The sequence below is a fragment of the Falco naumanni genome, chromosome 14, assembly GCF_017639655.2.
Source record: "Falco naumanni isolate bFalNau1 chromosome 14, bFalNau1.pat, whole genome shotgun sequence".
NCBI lineage: Eukaryota > Metazoa > Chordata > Aves > Falconiformes > Falconidae > Falco > Falco naumanni.
The window spans coordinates 483,717-497,312 of record NC_054067.1 but is presented as its reverse complement, the minus strand read 5'-3'; the positions used below and the strand labels follow the sequence as shown (position 1 = coordinate 497,312).

General features: G+C 57.3%; 1 long non-coding RNA gene across 1 annotated transcript; it reads right to left on the bottom strand.

Moving 5' to 3' along the window:
* Positions 1-6,269: 6,269 nt before the first annotated feature.
* On the bottom strand, positions 6,270-7,948 carry LOC121097480. Its single transcript, XR_005830967.1, has 2 exons — positions 7,357-7,948; positions 6,270-6,770 (listed from the first exon to the last, which is right to left on the bottom strand). It is a non-coding gene; the product is annotated as an uncharacterized LOC121097480 (long non-coding RNA).
* Positions 7,949-13,596: the final 5,648 nt, after the last annotated feature.

Here is a 13,596-nt window from a genome sequence, read left to right as displayed (position 1 = left end):
CCCCTTGCAGATGCCTGCTGCAGCGAGGGCAGTGCCAGGCAGGGTCCAGGTGCAATCTGGCCATGCCGCTTTCCCCATCCCTTCCCTGTTGGTGCCTTGGAGTGAGTCGGTTTACGTAGCTGGGCCATCTGCTCCAGGGGAGCCCACCGGTTCCTGGCCACGCTGCCAGGCAGATCCCCCTGTGCCTCCGTGCGGTGCTAAGAATAACCAGAGCCATCAGCAGCCGTGATATTTGCAGGCACCCGCCGTGCCACCCCCATTCCAGCCTGCTGGGCACAGGATTCATCTGCTGCCTGACGTCAGACGCCAGCCATGCAGGGGGACGGGTGGGCAGTTTGGGGGGGACGTGTGTGGCTGCTGAGAAGGGGGCCTGCGCATGAATGCTATGGTAGGAAACGGAGGTACAGCTGCCTGCATCCTTGTACTCAGCATAGGGACCCAGGGAGCTGCTGGCCCACCCTGTCCTGCTTTTCCCAGGTGGGTGGGAGCCCCCAAAACGGGGTGGCAGCATCTGGGGGCACCCACAACCCCAATTCTCTGCCAGCTGCAGGGTTGGGGTTCAGGCAGACATGAAGCCCAGAGGAGAGCTGCGTCAGCCCCATGGTCCCGTACAAAGTGGAAAGGGCTTGCGTGGGTGCCCATGGCAAGTCACAGCGACTGTGGCAAAGCCCTGCCATTCCTGAGGCTGGATCAGCAGCCCACAACCAGATGCCTCATCCCGAGCTCTGCAGGACCCCCAGGAGATGGGGAAGCCTCTGGAGTGGGATGATCATAGCTCTTCCTTCCTGCCTGGGCCCAGCCCCACAGCTGCTGACAGAGCTGGGACCACATGCAAAGGGGCGGGCACCCAGCTGGGCTCAGTTGCCTGGCAAGGGGTCTCCTCCACCCAGGAGGATGAAATATCCTGGAGCTGCTTGTCCTGGTGCAGTGTGGTATGCGTGGCAGCTTCCCTGAATACCTGAGCAGCCCCTTCCACTTTGCACGGGACCATGAGGCTGACGCAGCTCTCCTCTGGGCTTCATGTCTGCCTGCACCCCAGCCCTGCAGCTGGCAGAGAACTGGGGCTGTGGGTGCCCCCAGCTGCTGCCACGCTGTTTTGGGGGCTCCCATCAAGCCCATGCTCTCCTGAAACCCAGCTGTCCCAGTGTGGACGGGTTCAGGCAGGGATGGGGCAAGTGGAGGGAGAAGACCCTGCCCCAGTGACTGCAAATGGGGGTGTGATGGTTCCCCCCAGCCTCTTGCTCTGCCTTCCCTTGTGCAGGGGGGCACAGACTATTCTCCAGAGCTCTGCCCAGCTCTGCCCTGCGTACTTGCCAGCTCCTTCTCTCCCAGCTACACTGAGTGAGAGGGTGTCACCCCAGCGTGGTCACCCTCATGCCTACTCTCCTGAAGGCAAGCAATCCAGATGGTGAGGAACCAAGACTTTGCAGGAAAAAAATAGTTTAAAAAATCCCCAATCTTTCCCTTTGACAAGCTTTTCTGGAGCTTTTCCCACACCCAGCCTTTCCTAGCCCAGGTCACCTCCTCTGCCCCCACCCTGCGAATTCCCTGCACAGACACCTCCTCCCCTCCCGGATTTGGCTAGAGGAGCATCTTCCCCCCAACCCAGCGTGTGTGCCCACAGCAAGTCACAGTGACTGTGGCACAGCCCTGCCATTCCTGAGGCTGGATCAGCAGAAGGCAGAGCTGCTGCTCCTCCTCTGAGGACCTGCACACTGTGTTTCTCCCAGCACCCAGATCGTGCCCTAACATGGGTGGGTTTTGCTGGGACACGGTGCTTCCACCAAGGGCTAACACAGCCCGGCAGCTGCCGGTGCTTGGCACTTGCATAAGCGGGCCAGAGCCCTTCCTCCCTGGGTGAGGGTGAGTCATGCAGCCCGCCGTGAGCCTCGAATGTTTTCGTGTTTGTGTAACACTCCAGCAAATCATTTAAAATGTCCTGACAGGCCCCGGCCAAGGAGCTCCTAGGCACATGGGTTTCCACGCGCTGCTCTTCCTTCCGCGTGGGGCCTTGCACAGCCCCAGGGAGCAACCCCTGGGCTGAACACTGGCAGCCAAAGGGCTCTTCCAGCTGCACGAGGGGGTGGTGGATTATTTCAGTGTGAGAATTTTCAGCTCATTTGGAAGGGGTTAAAGGCAAATTGGCTTTCCCACGAGGTTGGTGCAAGCCTGAAATGAAATCTTGCAGTGAAAGAGTAAAACTACAGCACAGCAACTTGGTGCTGCACCCTCTGTGGTGAGCACCACCAGCATCATTAACCGCCCTTAGGCTTTGTGAGGCGCCCAGCAAAAGGGTGGTAGGAGCATCAGGGTTGCACTGAGGTGTGGGGTGGGTGTCTTGAAATAATTATGGGCACCCAGGGGTGTGGGTTTGCTGGCCAGTCTGGCAGAGTGCAGAGTGAGCTGAGGGCAGGCAAAGGGGCACAGCTGTGTGCTGCTCCTCCAGTTTGGAAATCAGGTTTTGGATCTGGCTGACTACTGCCCATGGCCTGAAACTGAGGGAAGCCACACCGTGGGCAGGTGTCCCCCTCGCCTGTGCCCAGAGCTTCTCACTCTTCTGCCTTAATTTTCCAGCCTGCAACTCTTGCCTTCTTCCCATGTGCCTGGGGAAGTCATTGCCGCCCTCTTGCCTGCTGGTATTTCCATGCTTGAGGAATGTCACCTCATTCCCCCTTGGCCTGCTCCAGGTGAAACAAGCCCCAGCACATGTTTAGGAGAAGTTTTCTCTTGTCCAGCTGGCAGGTAGAACAAAGAGGACATGGGGCATCCCTGGAGTTTGGGGAGACTGTGCTCAGGACACTGGTGATGCTAGATGATACCAGCGTCATCCTAGGTTTGAAGGGGACACAGGGCAGCTGAGGTGTTGTGGGGGATGCAGGAGATGGTAGGAGCCATCTCACCTCTCCACATCAGTGTGGCAGCAGCATGCAGCAGTCTGGAAGGGAATGCAGACGCCGCAAGCCCCGAGTTTCTCCCAGGCATGTGCGTGCCTGCACACATGCACATGTTTGTGTGCGCTTCCCCTCCTCATCCTCTCCTCTCTGCAGGGCTTCTCTATTCTCCAGTCATTTTTGGCAGTCACGGCAAGCACCGAGACTGTCTTATTTTTGGTGGCATTTGAAAGAAAATATAAATATTCAACAAGACTTTTATGTCTTTCCCTTGGGACTTGCTAACTGTTTCCCCATGGCAATGAACTCCAGTTTTGAGTATTTTGAGTTATGAGCAATGCTTTTGGCTGTGAATCCATCTTTCCAGCCCTTTCAGAAGGAAACCTCTTGTCTAGATAGACAGGCCCAAGTAGCTTGTACACACCGAGGAGGCAGCTTTGCAATAACCTATGGGACAGCCCCATCAGTGCTGTTGCTTCTCACCACATCTGCTGACAGAGGATGACCCGGGTCCACAGGGTGCATCCTGGCTTCAAAATTCAATGCAACATTTTGATGCAAGGTGGGAGATGGCCAAACACTCTTCCTTATTTACCCCTGACTTGAAAGCACCCACTCATTTACAGGGCAGCAAGTCCCAGTACCTGAACATGCATTGTACAGACCCTATGTGGACAGTACCAACATGGAGTGTGTCTGGACATCCCCTTCAGTCTCTGTGGTTGATGTGAGCTTGCCCTTTGGAGATCTGCCCCTTGGGAGCACCAGGAGAGCCAAGGTCTTGCAGGATGTGTCTGAGCGAAGCAGACAAGTGCCCTGACCTTGGGTCCTGAGGACATGCCAAGTGATGGCTTCTCTTCACAGGGAAATATCTCAGAAAAGCCTCTGGGGCTGGAGGAAGGCCATCACACTTGATGCTCCTTGGAAGGGGAAGCTGGGCGTGCGGGTGCTGTGCCAGGGGATGCCAGCATACCTACCCCACCAGCTCCTTCACCAGTTTGGAGCAGCAGGTGTAGCATTAGCCTGACGTGCTATTGCCTAGCAACTGCTGGTGTTGCAGATAAATCCCCTCACCGGTGTCACCACCGACCTGATGCTGATGTCCCAATCCTCTGGCAGGGCCCTCTGGGGCCATTGCTGGAGTTAGAGGAGATATATTGCCCTCCAGGTTCATATCTGGAGGCTGAACGGTCACATGGTGAGATCACAGGGTCTGCGGATGTGTTGTATCTGGAGTGGCCCAAGAGCACATTGGGGCTCTCCTGTCTTGTCCCGGCTGGGTACCAAGCATGTCCTCATTCTCTGAGCCTTGTCTGGAGAGTTTTTTTGGGGATACCACCCCACTTAGGCACCTTCCCAGCACACTTCCTCTGCCCAGCCTACTGCACTTGCCTTTAAATCCCTGCTGTGGGCATGCAGCAGGCAGGCAGACTTGAAGAGCTCCTTGACCCTGGTTATCTGTTGCAGTGTCCCAAGGAGAAGTGCCCTGATTTGGCCCTCACCCTTAGGGTGGGCAGCTGGCAGAGGGTGAGGGACCGCTGGGAGAGTCCAGCTGACCCTTCTCAGCCAGCCCAGACACACGCCAGCTCTGCAGGGAGTGGAGCTGCACGCTTGCCAGGGGTCCCCATGTAGCGGCACATGCAGAAGGGGAAGACTTGGCACAGGGTACCTGGGGAAAGAGAGGGGAGCTTTTCTGGGACCCTTGGGCACCCTGCCCGCAGTGTATGTTCTTCGGAGTGCCTGATGAGGATTTCGCCCACCCCAGAGTCCAGACTTCAAAAGTAAAAGACCATCCAGCTTCTCTGTTCATTTCAGGCACTGTAGCCTTATTTCCCATCCTCTCTAACCCCTCAAGCCCAGCTCAGTGCTTTGGTAGTTCAGCTCAGACATCAGAGAATGATGCCAGCTCCTGGATATCTGCTTCCTCCACACCTCTGATGTCCCCTAGCTTTCCTGCACCTAACCAGGAGGTATTAGTGCCAATGCCAGTGCCAAGCTGAGTGGGGCTGAACAGGCAGCTGGCAACTGCAGCATCCACCTGTTCTGGTGAAGAGGGTGACCACAGCCTGGGGCCACCATCTCTTCAGGGAGAGCCAAACCAGCTACAGCCACCGCACTGAGCCCAGGAACCTCCTGGGATCCCACGGACCCAACCCCTCTTCACTGGTGCCAGCCCCACACAAAATCATCCAGTTGCCTAGGACGGACACTGTGAGAGCCTTGGGCAGCACCTGGGGAATGCTCCCCTATGCCTGACCAAGGAGGAGGACGTACCCCATCCCTTGTCGCCTACCCCAGCCCCCAGGGATGTGTTAGCATCTGTTAGCACAGGCCTTCTGGCTGTTGCCTTGTGGCCACAGAACGAGAGGAAGGAGGGTGAGTTATGGCCTGTTAAAAGTGCTTTCCCAGGTGCTGATGTGGAACACCTGTGGAGAGGGAACAGGGATGCTGCAGGGAGGAATGGCTCAGTGGATGGGGACAGTAAATTACCTAGGCACAGACCTGTGACCTGGCAGCCGGTTTCAGCTGTGTGCAAGGAAAACAAGCCAGTCCTTCCTTCTTGCAGCACTGGCCTGTGGAGAGAGGACTGGTTGGGTAGAGGATGGATGGCTCTTGTTTCTGCCTTCGGGGGTTATATGGCTGAGGCTAATGGGGGCTTTTCAGGGCAGACTTGGCAGGACAAAGGCTTTCCTGGTATTGGGCTGGGTGCTGCCCACCTGGGCTGGTGCAGACTACTGGTATTGGGTTCACTTCAGGTCTTGCACACCCAGCTTGAGGCATCTCAGCATCAGAGCCTTGGGCCAGACCTTGAGCCAGCCATGAGTCCCATGGAAGACCCATCCCACCGTCCAACCGCCTTTGCCCCTTGGGTGGCAAAGACCCTCACTCGAGGCTGCGTGTCCCACTGATGTCGTTCCCAGGCAGATTCCAGCTCCATGCCATGGCTCTCCAGCTTGCCACCCTGACACTGGAAGCCAGGTCCCCTGGCCACCCCTGGCAGCCAAAGGAGCCTATTCTGGCCTGTGCTCCCAGTGTGCTGGCACTAGCCAGGGACCGGTGTTTGCCCCAGACAGGCTCACCCCCAGGGAATCCTCCGCCTCCCTTGCTCTGGGGCTGGTGAGGGCCCCATTCCTCACTGGTCTCTCCTGCGAAAGTGAAAGAGCCAGTGTTGTTTACAGTCGCTGGTAAAGGAAGTGACACATCAGCGGCGCTTCCAAAAACACGTAATTTGAGATATTAAAAAATTATGATCTCTTTAAAGCAATTTGCTTCCCTGGAAAGCCCCTGCAGTTACGGTATTGTTTCTTCCCTACCCTTGTTAATTTATGGGAGATATTATAATTCATCAGAAAGACAGAAGCAGCACAGCCATGGTTATAATTTTTAATTCCGCCTTTAATTAACACTGGTGATGGGCGGCCCAGCTGTGGCACTGCCAGGAGCTGCCACACAGTAAATTCCTACCTAAGATACTCACTTGAGTGACCATGGAGATTAGGGCTTTATTAATACGAATGAAGTTGCACTATGTTCAATTGAGTGTGGAAATGAATTTAATCGTGCTCAATGCTTGTCCAATCGGTGCCAAAACTGCTGGACAAAGTCTCATTCTTGCCAAGTTTTCCTGCGGTCAGAGGATGAAGATGGAGGCTGTCCAAATTTTGGGCATCTCTGAGATGAGCTAAGCCTGTTCTGGGTGCAGAGTATTAAACAGGGACCTGTGGCTCCAGCTGCCCACTCGAACGTCCCTAGGTGATGAGGGTCCATGGGAATGGTCCTGCTCACAACCTGGCCAGCGCAAAGCAGACCTGTTGCCTCTAGGTCCTTCCACGTTGGGCCAGCTGGCAGAATGTGGCCATGGAGCCTCGCCTGGTTGCGCTGGGGGTGGTCAAGGGAGGGCACAGCAGCAGTAAGAATGAACAGCCATCAGAAGCTGTGCAGAGAACGAGCTGTACTAATTCCCAACTCTGGTGGCAGGGACCTGCACGTGCTGCCTTGGGGGAGGAGGTGCATGGGGCTGCACGTCCCTGATCTGTACTGGGGGAGAGTCCCACCTTGGAGATGCCCACAGTCATGGCTGGGATCAGGAGCTCACTGCCCCCCACCTTGGCTCCGACACCACAGTGCATGCCCTGGACAAGTGAAAGGGAGCAGGGGACTGGGACACGACACTGACACTGACCTCTCTTCTGGAGGGTGCCATGGGGATGCTGCACCCTAGAACTCTGCAACCCATTGCAGAACTGCTGTGGAACCAGCTGTGCTCCAGCAACACCCACATGGCTGACCTGCACTCCGTCCCCCACCTGGCACCTGTTTCTGGGAGAAGATGTCCTGCTCCTTTGGCTGACCCGTGCCTCTGCATCTCACCTGGGGCTCCCAGTCGCAGGCAGCAGCCTGAGCTGGAACTTCTAACACCCAGCTGGGCTTGGCAGGCACAGTAAAGGCTGTGCCTTGTACTCACTGTTGATGGGACAGGACGTCCTGGATGATGGAGGCCACCCAGCCCATGGGCAGCTTACAGGCAAGATCAGGGAGAGCTGCTTGGAGCGGGGCACCCCTGAGTGCTCCTGCGCCCAAGGAGGAGCGCTCAGCAGGAGACCGCTCTCTTCCACACCTCACAGGTCTGCGGCCTGGTGGCGGATGCGTGCTGCCCAACAGAAGCGGCTTACGTCAAACACGGCTCAGCCGTGCCAACAGTTACACGCAGCCTTGAGAGTGCGCGGAGGTTACCGGCACCGGCAGAGCTGCGTGCTTGGGAGCAGGTGCACGGTTCAGCAGCAGCTGGAGCAGGACCGGCTCTCCCATTCCCGCCGCGGTGCGCTGGGCCGGGCGACGCGCACCCCGGTAGCGCGCGGCCCCCGGGCCTGCGCGCCTCGCAAGAACCGCGCAGGAACCGGCCAGAGCCGCAGGACAGAGCGGCCGGGGGCGGCTGTGCCGCACCGCAGCCCCGCGCGCCAGGCGCGTGCCCCGGCGGCCCCTTCCCTCCCGCTGGCTCTGCCGCGGGGCCGCGCGACCCGCCCGTGCCGGCCGCTCCCGGAGCTGCGGCACGCGCACCTGCCGCCCGCACGCGGGCACCGGGCTGCCAGACACGCGCGTCCGCCCGCACACCGGCGGCGCGGGCCGCTCGTACGCCTGCACTAGGCCACGCCCCGCTCGCGCGCACCCAGGCCGCGCGTGCACGCGGGCAGACGCTTGCCCGTGCGGACAGCCACAGCCGCACGCGCTTGCGGGCGCCCGCCCCTGTGCGAACACGGACGCGCCTGCGGGAGCTCGCGGAGGCGCGCGCCCGCGTGTGCTTTGCGCGCGGGGCAGTCCGGGGCGGGACGGGAGCCGGGGCGGGAGTCGGGGCGGGGCCAGGGCGGGAGTCGGGGCGGGGCGGGAGTAGGGCCCGGGGCGGGGCGGGAGTCGGGGCGGGGCGGGACCGGGGCGGGGCGGGAGCCGGGGCGGGGAGGGGCGGGAGCCGGGGCGGGGCGGGGCGGGAGCCGGGCTCCAGCGCGGCAGCAGCCGCTGGGTGGCAGCAAGTCCTCGGCGCTGGGCCGCCGGCACCGGGCGGGGGGTGCCGCGCAGAGCGGCGGCGGGGCTGGGGCACCCGTGGGTAGCAGGCGAGGGGCCGTGCTCCCGGCGGGCTCCGGGGCGGGCGGGGGGAGCAGGGCCCCCCTGTGGTACGGCGCGGCGGGAGCCAGGGTGCCCTTAGCCGGCCCGGGGAGGCCTTAACGCAAAGGATGAGTACTGGGGGGAAACAAAGCGGGGGGGCGGGGGGCAGCCTCGACGCCGGGGCAGATGCTGCTGCAGAGAGCCCTGCAGCGTGGGCACGGCACCAGCCCGCACACATCCGAGCGGTAAAGGCACCGCAGAGTGAATGATGCTCCTGTTTGGCCCATAACACAGCCCCTTGAGCCTTTGAATTACTGCAGACAATGGAAGCACACTGGCTGCAGGCCCTGTGGTGACTGCTTCTACAAACACAGTGGGGAGAACAGCCCTTAAAAGAATACATTTTGAGAAATTCTGCAGCAAATGGCTTCCGATCATAACAATATACCTTGCACAGAAGTGTGCATTTGCACAGGTGTCAGCCTGACACCTGGACCCAATCTCAGGCATTTCACACCGCTCTGGCGCTTTTGGACTTTGCAAGAGAAAGGCCTGTTGGGTGCAGAGACGCAGGTGAACACAGAGCTCCTCTGGAAACTTTTCTAGTGGCTGCAGGGTGCCGCTCTTTTGGTTGCAGAGGAGGCAAAACCCAGAGGGCTTTGGCTTGAGAAGGTGAAGTTTGCAAGCATCTTTGCATCCAATGAAATATCCCAAAGATGGTTCTGGGGATTAGCTCCGTGGTACAGCATGTGAGGGCAGGGGCAAGGGGAGAACAGACTACTGAGCATGCACAGGCAGAGGGAGATTTAAGACCTGCAACACTGCCAACTTTCCCCAGACCCAGCAGGGAAAGAAGAGTTGGGAGACCACACAGGGCAATCGGAGCCAAGGGCCACGAGAACTAGGAGGAGCTAGGGCAGCATGACATGGTTCATTCATTCTGGCCACTTGTTTCCATGTTTCTGAGGTGACAAAATCATTGCGCAGGGAGGTGGTGTGAGGGGAAATCCAGGAGGGAGGAGCAGTTTGAGCCGCAGAGCCTGATGCCGGTACAGCTTTACAAGGAGCCTCATGTTCCCAGAAGGATTTCCAATCCCACTTGGGTGCAGATAGATGCTTTGGCAGTATTCCTCTGGGGATGTCTCTAAGTCTCAGACACAAATTAATGGGCTGTCATGAACTGAATGCAAGTCTGAATGGATTAGAGAAAGCTGCGGAGAATGTCACCTTTAACAGCTCACGTGCAAACCAGGTGCGCGAGTGGCCAAGGGAAGGTGAGGTGGGCAGGTGAGAGAACCGGCGTGGTCCAACCTGGCTGTAGCTGTGCAGGATTCACAAATGCCCCCAAAATGCTGATGAAGTAACTGGGGCCCCGGCAATACCGTCACATCAGTAGCAGTATTGGGGACTAATGTTTCCAGTGCAAAATAAGCCAGGTAGCAACAGGATGTGCTGTGAATGGGCCACTGTTTAAACAGCTGGGAATTGCTTGCCAGAAAGCTGGGGCAGAGCAAAAAAATAAGCAGCATAGATAGTTTACGAATGAGATAAAATAAAAATTTTTTATAAGTTTAATATAATTAAGGTAAATTAGCCATTACATAATGGTGAGACATGCACATTTAACAACACCCTTTGGGCCTGTCTTATGTGTGTGGCCTTTATGAGTAAGAGCTGCTGGGATCACATCTGCAGCACAGGCGGGTGCAGGGAGGCGGGGAACAGGGGGGAGCGCTCGCACCGAAACCTGTGGGGCTTATGTTCCTGAGCATGGTCTCTCTTGTTCATCTTCTCCAGACTCTGGTGGCCAGGCTGGGTCTGCCTGCTCCTCAGGGAAAGGAACAGTCTTCAGCACAAAGCAAGAAAGCAAGGCAGTACACTTTCCTGTCAAAGCCTCATTATTCAAATTCAAGCTTCTCTCTCCAGAAAACAGTATGTCAAGAAACAGCAAGATACCAGCACCAGTGCTCTCCTGGGAGAAATGTTAAAAGTGGTATCTTAAGCACCAAGTTTATGTAACACAGGAAAGCCTTGTGGTTGTTTGTGCTTTGACTGGAGTCCCCAGGCAGACTTCAAAGGGTCCTCTCTCCCTCCCCAGCCCAAATTTCTTCACCCAGTGTGGGGTTTCATCTAAGGCGCCAAGCCCCTGGTGGCAGAGGGAGCCCCTTCTAAGCTGGGGGAGCTGGAAAGCCTTGGAGGGGTGGTTTCGGTGTTAGCAGCACATGACTAAAGCTAGTGATCAATCCTTTCTGATTGGGATTCAGCGTAACAAGCTCCCTTGCTTCTCTGCTCATGTTTGCCATACTGGCCAGAGTCGTGCAAGGGTGTTTGGCCAAGGCACTGTACCCTCAAGCTGCTGCCAGCACCCAGCTGGGCAGCCTTGGGAGGCTGGGAGAAGTCCTTCCTTACCCTAAAGAGTTGCTTTCCTTGGGCATTGCTTTGGGAGAGACGTGAGCCAGCGGTGCTCAGCATGACTAGGGAAGGACAGCCTGCCTGGCCCCTGTTTGCTCCCCAGGGTAAAACCAGCCCCAGCTGCTTGCTGCAGCCCAGTTGTTACTTGACATCTTGCAGGGCTTCAATTTAAACAATGAGGGACCTCAAACCAGAATACGACACCGAGCAAAGGGTAAGCCACAGCTGAGCTGAGCTGTGCAGCCATCCAGCAATGTGCTGGCTCCCCAGGGACTGCCCTTGGGAAGGCTCCTCTGGAGCGTGGGCTTCAAGAGCAGCATGGAGCAGGACTGTCTCATAGGTGGATGGTCCTCTCCACAGGGTGATGAAGTCTCTGGTCCCAGGCTGATGGCAGGGCTGTGGTTATCCTGGGCTTTGGTCTGGACTTAACACTGCTATTGCCAACAGCAGTGAGCTGAACCAGAAGGCCCCTGCCCCAGAGGCTGCCAGGCTACAGTGAAGGTGGCAGGGCTGGTGAGGTTCAGAAAAGGACTCTGCTCTCATGCTTCAGAGCTGCTGGATTTTAAGACCTGCCCATTCTCCAGCAGAAGGAAATTCTTTGGCACCCCAGTCCTTAACACATCTGTGTTTGTGTGTGTGTGTGTGTGATACCTGGGGAGAAGTGTGCCCTCTTGGGAAATGAAGATATTTTTTTTTTCTTCAGTGTGTTCCTGCTGCTACGTGCTCCCAGTGTCCTGTCCTGAACTCACTGAAGATCTAGAGGCAGGGGTGATGGAGAGGGGCAGAAGTTACTCTATAATCAGAGAGGGGTGTTGCTTGGATACACTGCTAAGCAACCTCAGGGCTTTTCAGGGCTGGAAATAACCTTCTCTTCCTTCTCCAGTTCTTACTTTTCATTAGCATCAAACTTGAGTGGTATGCTGAGACCATGAACATTAGCCTGCAGTCTGGGATCATACTGTGGCCATGTGGAGCCCTGCCAAGGCTGAGCTGGAGGGCACCTGCTGGCAGAGCACAAGGAGAGTGACATGGTGTGACAGCACACATTTCTCTGGGGCAAGAGCTGCCCTCGACCAGTGCTTGTTCAGTACTGTGTTGCCCATTAATTGCCAGTGCATAACTGAGGCACACCCAGTGTGTTGGGTGTGCATTGGATGTCCCACCCAGGGGGACCTCAGGTGATGCCTGATGGAGCTAACATGTCTCATGCTGAGCTGAACCCAGCTGAATCCCTCTCAACCTTGGTGATGTTAGTGCATGCTTTGGGCATACCCTGCCCCTGTCTGGGACTCCTCCCCTGCTCCCCCACATGCCATATCCTCTGGTGCTGAGGGAGGGTCACCAGGGCTGTGCACAAGCATGTGGACAGACCCCAAATTCCCTCTGCCTCAGAGAAGTCCCTCCTTGTTAGCAGCGTGCTGCCCACTTCAGGTCTTGCTCCTGCATACCCGTCTGCCCCTGCTCTGGGTGCAGATGCCCCTGCAAGGACTGGCCTATGCTGGAGAGGGGACACGGTGACGCGGGGAAGGAGACACCAGCTCACCCACACTGATCACACCCAGCAGCTGCTGCTGTGCACACTGCCGGTCTGACAGCTCGGCGCTGCCAGGGACACAGTGCCAGCTTCCAGCCCTGTGCCTACACCCCATCCTCTCCAGCTCAGCTCCAGCCATTGCTTACAGTATGACTTTCAGTCTTTTAATTAAATCTCCATGAAACACCCATTTGAGATGCTTAATTTAAAGTGAGAGCTAATTAATTTTATGGGCCTTTGCCATGTCTGTTTTATTTCTGAATTAATGCCTGGGATGTGATTGTAGGGAGCGCAGCGAGCAAGACAGCCACCGACTCTTGGAAACTGTCTAGACAGTCACAGCTCGTAAATGTGGCTGGTAGCTGTGCGTGAGGCTGGTAGTGCACTTAATTTCCTCACCAGGCTTGTTCTCACTCCTCCAGCGAGATGCCCAGTAGAGCAGGGGGAAAAAGATAAAGTTTCTGTGTTGGGGCCCTGTCCTGGCTGTGCTGTGCCCTGGTCCTGTGGCAGCGGAATCCAAGTCCAAGCACCACGTGCCAGGAATGGGATCTGCTCTGCAGCAGCGTCCCTGTTTCTCAGGGACTAGCTCAGCATGACATTGCCTCGTCATGAGTTTGCCCCCCTTGCAAGGACCTTTTCCCCCCACTTTGGAGCATAATTAGGGCCAAAGCTTTGCTTTCCAGTGCTGGCCTTCACGAGGCACTCAACTCCACTGCAAAGACCCCCACAGCCATGCAAGCTTGGTGGAGCTTTTTCAGCAGCATCTGCTCAGCCTGGGGATACTCAGACCAGTGTACCCTGGCCTTCCTCCCCCAGAGTGTTGCTAATGCTGGTCCCAGTCTTGAGAGCACCAGTGTGGGAGCTAGCCTCCACCCGCTCCCACAGCCTGCTGAGCTCCGTGGCCGGGGGGCTGCTGTGTGACTTCAATGCCCCGTGTCACAGCCAATTGCCACCTGCTGTGGGGGCGCTGGGAACCAGAGCACTGGACATGGTGAGCAAAACTCTTGCCTGGAGCAGCCCAGGACTGAAACGTTTTGGCAGGATTGGGGAAGGGGGAGGTTTCCCTGCTGGAGCTGACACCATCCCTGGGGCATGGGGGATCTGCCTCTCCCACGCACCAGATCCATTGGGAAAGGGTTAGGGGCAGCTTTGGTGGAGGTC